This window comes from Amia ocellicauda, chromosome 12, assembly GCF_036373705.1.
Source record: "Amia ocellicauda isolate fAmiCal2 chromosome 12, fAmiCal2.hap1, whole genome shotgun sequence".
Taxonomy (NCBI): domain Eukaryota; kingdom Metazoa; phylum Chordata; class Actinopteri; order Amiiformes; family Amiidae; genus Amia; species Amia ocellicauda.
Genome location: NC_089861.1, coordinates 38,750,112 through 38,754,990, shown reverse-complemented (window position 1 = coordinate 38,754,990; position 4,879 = coordinate 38,750,112). Strand labels below are relative to the sequence as shown.

Below are 4,879 nucleotides of genomic sequence, written 5' to 3'. Positions count from 1 at the left end.
GGGGCGGTCGCCTCCCAGTCCTCCTTTATTAAGTCGAGGATGCCCCTCAGCCGCCTCCCGTACAGCAGCTCGAAGGGAGAGAAGCCAGTGGACGTCTGGGGCACCTTGCGTACAGCGAACAGCAGGGGTGGCAATAACTTGTCCCAGTCCCAAGCGTCTGTGCTCACAAACTTACAGATCATGTTCTTTAGGGTTTTATTAAAGAGCTCCACTAGGGCGTCTGTCTGGGGATGATAGATTGAGGTCCTGATGGACTTTATCCCCAGCAGCCTACAGAGGTCTCGCATCACGCGTGACATGAATGGAGAGCCCTGATCTGTCAGGATTTCCTTAGGGATCCCCACCCGAGTGAAGACCTTAAACAGCTCCTCGGCGATCCTAGTCGCTAACATTGTCCGTAGACGAATTGCCTCCAGGTACCGAGTGGCATAGTCTACTATGACCAGCACAAATTGATACCCCGCGGAGCTTTTCTCCAACGGACCGATCAAATCCATCCCAATGCGCTCAAATGGTATCTCCATGAGAGGCAGCGGTACCAGCGGAGCCCACGGTACTGCACTGGCATTGGTCTTCTGGCACTCCGGACAGGCAGCACACCATCTTTCTACCTCCTTTTTGATGCCTGGCCAGAAGAATCGGTCCATTATCCGGCTTAAGGTCTTGTCACGACACAGGTGACCTGCCCCAGCCAAATCAGATGAGAGCCTATGATCCTTAATATTAGATAGATAGTTTTCACTAGCGAGCACCCGGCCGGGCGATGTCCAGGCTGCCCGCAACGTCACCGTGGTTTTTCCAGGGGACCACACACTGCCGGGGGAGAGAGAAAAAGAAGGAGCTAAGGAGGCAGATTTGTTTTTGGGACAGGCAAGGCGAGAAGGGGAAGTGGGTCGGGGAGAAACATGTTTAGGTGTGGTGTTTGGCAACATGCTGGTATCCAGGACAGTCGGGTCAGAGGGGGTCTTGGGAATGGAAGGGAGGGTGCCCGCCGTCGGGCATCAGAAGGTGGCATCGTCCCGGGCAATGATGGTTCTCTGCCAGCCTGGTGCCAGCCTTCAGGTTGGACGTGGGAGATGGCAGATGAACTGCTCCAAGGCCACCAGGTCGGCAACTTCCGTGGCTTGAGCCAGCGGTGGCAGGCACCGGGAGCCAGGTTCGAACCGGAGGCTTCTGAGCTTTCGGCGCTGGCCGTCCGACGTCAGACCGACCCGGTCCAGGACACTGTCCCTCAGACTTTTGTAGTCTAGGGCATCCTCGGGACGAAGCACTCGGGTGGCAGGGAAGCCAGGCGTACCGCCCACTCCGACTCCGGCCAGTCGCAACACCGGGCAGTGCGCTTGAAGATGGTAAGAAAAGCCTCCGGGTCATGAAGTGAGCACTGACTCCGGTGGTACTCGATCCCACAACCTTTGAATGACCACTGCCCTTTTCACTAAAAGTCCAACGCGCTATCCATTGCGCCACAGAGCATGCCTACTGATGATGGGGCATCTCAGCGTGCTTGTACAAGTAGCATTTACAGATGTGTTTTTTTAATCGCTCTCTCTGATATAGAGACGAAAGGAAATGATGGGTTCTTCTTTTAGATAATACGACTCATGTTGACTTGACTGTGAGGGAAAGTTTTTGTCAGGCACACTGTCTGTGTGTTTGTCTGTCTATCTGTGGCTGTCTGTGTGTCTGTGGCAGTCTGTGCTTGTGGCTGTCTGTGTGTGTGTCTGTGGCTGGACCGATGGGGCTGATTGGAAACATCATCGACCTGGGTTTCTCTTCATCACAGATACATCTTTCGCTGCCCACATGCCCGAATTGCTTTTCAGCTGGATCACAGCCTCGCCCCAGGTGGGCAAAACCTCCAAAAGTGGTACAAACTCATCCACGTATTCCAGTGTTTCCGAGAAAGCTTGGCATAGTGAGTGAGAAAGTCAACCCTGACAGTGTGGCGACAGATGAGAAGCCATGGAATTGATGCACTCTGTGATGTCATAGAAGTCAGCTGTGAGAGAGTTCTGAGATGTCATCGCTGAACTGGCAGTGAAGGGAGAGGGAGAGGAAGGCAAAGCATGTACATGGCTTCTCTCGCTGACTGGGCAAGATTGGATTAATGAGAGAGTGCAAGGACGGAAATGCAGTTGTTTTCTCGAAGAGTGTAGAAGAGTTTTCTGGTCTCCTGATGGAGGCGTGGGTTCAAATACCACTTCTGACAGACTGATTTATAGCATGACCAATGCTAAGAATTGCAAAAGTGTTCTTTTATTTTCTGACATTAAGCTGTTGGTCAACTCGACTCGGTTGCATAAGTGTTGAAAGTCACGGATTCCCGCAATTCTGTGGCCTCATTCTCAAGGCTATCTTCTATAATACACCTCTCAAAAAAATAAGGGAACACGTAATCATCACAGCATAACACCAAGTCAATTACACTTCAGGCATATCAATCTGTACAGTTAAGAATCCAAAGCGGTGGTGAATCACTCTCTCCTTTTTTGGTGCAAATTAAAGTGACAGCAGGTGCACCGGAGAGAGGCAACTGCAAGACAACCCCAAAAAGGGAATGGTTTTGCAGGTGGTGGCCACAGACGATTGCTCTCTCCTTATCCTTCCTGACTGATTCTTCTCTAGTTTTGCCTTTTGCTAGTGTCCTTGTCACTACTGGTATTATGAGGCGCTCCCTGCAGCCCATTCAGGTTGCACAGGTAGTCCAGCTCCTCCAGTATGGCACATCCATACGTGCCATCTGAAGAAAGTTTGCTGTGTCTCCCAGTACAGTCTCAAAAGCATGGAGGTGGGAGAGTTACGAATTATGCAATGTACGGTGAAGATCTTGAGGTTTCCTAGACTTCGATCACGGAGATCCGATGTGTGATTTAAGAGTTCCCGCAGTTTTCTTGATCAGTATATAATCTCCCGGTGGACGTATACATCCTCTCAGAATGGCCGAGTGGTCTAATTTGCCAGACTTAAGGTGTTGTTCCCTTGAAGAGTGTAGAAGGGTTTTCTGGTCTCCTGATGGAGGCGTGGGTTCAAATCCCACTCCTGACAGATTGATTTATAGCATCACCAATGCTAGGAATTGCAAAAGTGTTCTTTTCACACTTGTGTGTAATGCATTTTGCAGCCAAATTACATAAACATGAGGAAATGCCTGGCAGAGAGACTCCTTTTGATGGCCGGTTAGCTCAGTTGGTTAGAGCATGGTGCTAATAACGCCAAGGTCTTGGGTTCGATCCCCACATCGGCCAAGACCGATCGTAGGTGCTCATCCGTCTAGTTCGAGTCCTGTTTTTTGAATGTTTGACATGAAACTCCCTGAAGGCAAGCGTAGTAGTGCACTTAAGCAGTGGTAGGATCCACAAGACTTCATCAAGCACTGTCAAAGTCGGCCATCTACATGCACACGGGAAAATGTCCTTTCGCCGCTTTGCTTTTCTCAGAACACTTCATTTGCATTCTGTCCTCTGATAGTTTCAACTCGTGGGCTCCTGCCAATTCCTTATTACAAAGACTTGGAGAGGGAAGCAATGCCAGTGGCTTCAAGAATCAACGCAAGTTTCATGAATGGCACATCTAAGCCATGGTGCCAACCAGACATTGAGCTGTTGGTCACCTCGACTCGGTTGCATAAGTGTTGAAAGTCACGGATTCCCGCAATTCTGTGGCCGCATTCTCAAGGCTATCTTCTATAATACACCTCTCAAAAAAATAAGGGAACAAGTAATCATCACAGCATAATACCAAGTCAGTTACAGTTCAGGCATATTAATCTGTACAGTTAGGAAGCCTAAGCGGTTGTGAATCACTGTCTCTTGTTTTGGTGCAAATGAAAGTGACAGCAGGTGCACCGGAGATAGGCAACAGCAAGACAACCCCAAAAAGGGAATGGTTTTGCAGGTGGTGGCCACAGACGATTGCTCTCTCCTTATCCTTCCTGACTGATTCTTCTCTAGTTTTGCCTTTTGCTAGTGTCCTTGTCACTACTGGAATTATGAGGTGCTCCCTGCAGCCCATTCAGGTTGCACAGGTAGTCCAGCTCCTCCAGTATGGCACATCCATACGTGCCGTCTGAAGAAAGTTTGCTGTGTCTCCCAGTACAGTCTCAAAAGCATGGAGGTGGGAGAGTTACGAATTATGCAATGTACGGTGAAGATCTTGAGGTTTCCTAGATTTTGATCACGGAGATCCGATGTGTGATTTAAGTGTTCCCGCAGTTTTCTTGATCAGTATATAATCTCGCGGTGGACGTATACATCCTCTCAGAATGGCCGAGTGGTCTAATTTGCCAGACTTAAGGTGTTGTTCCCTTGAAGAGTGTAGAAGGGTTTTCTGGTCTCCTGATGGAGGCGTGGGTTCAAATCCCACTACTGACAGATTGATTTATAGCATCACCAATGCTAGGAATTGCAAAAGTGTTCTTTTCACACTTGTGTGTAATGCATTTTGCAGCCAAATTACATAAACATGAGGAAATGCCTGGCAGAGAGACTCCTTTTGATGGCCGGTTAGCTCAGTTGGTTAGAGCATGGTGCTAATAACGCCAAGGTCTTGGGTTCGATCCCCACATCGGCCAAGACCGATCGTAGGTGCTCATCCGTCTAGTTCGAGTCCTGTTTTTTGAATGTTTGACATGAAACTCCCTGAAGGCAAGCGTAGTAGTGCACTTAAGCAGTGGTAGGATCCACAAGACTTCATCAAGCACTGTCAAAGTCGGCCATCTACATGCACACGGGAAAATGTCCTTTCGCCGCTTTGCTTTTCTCAGAACACTTCATTTGCATTCTGTCCTCTGATAGTTTCAACTCGTGGGCTCCTGCCAATTCCTTATTACAAAGACTTGGAGAGGGAAGCAATGCCAGTGGCTTCAAGAATCAACGCAAGT

The 4,879-nt window shown here is 49.1% G+C and overlaps 2 non-coding genes across 2 annotated transcripts; both read left to right on the top strand.

The window, feature by feature from the left end:
* Positions 1-3,171: 3,171 nt before the first annotated feature.
* On the top strand, positions 3,172-3,245 carry trnai-aau (transfer RNA isoleucine (anticodon AAU)). Its single transcript has one exon. It is a non-coding gene; the product is annotated as a tRNA-Ile (tRNA).
* Positions 3,246-4,496: 1,251 nt separating this feature from the next.
* trnai-aau (transfer RNA isoleucine (anticodon AAU)) lies at positions 4,497-4,570 on the top strand. Its single transcript has one exon. It is a non-coding gene; the product is annotated as a tRNA-Ile (tRNA).
* Positions 4,571-4,879: the final 309 nt, after the last annotated feature.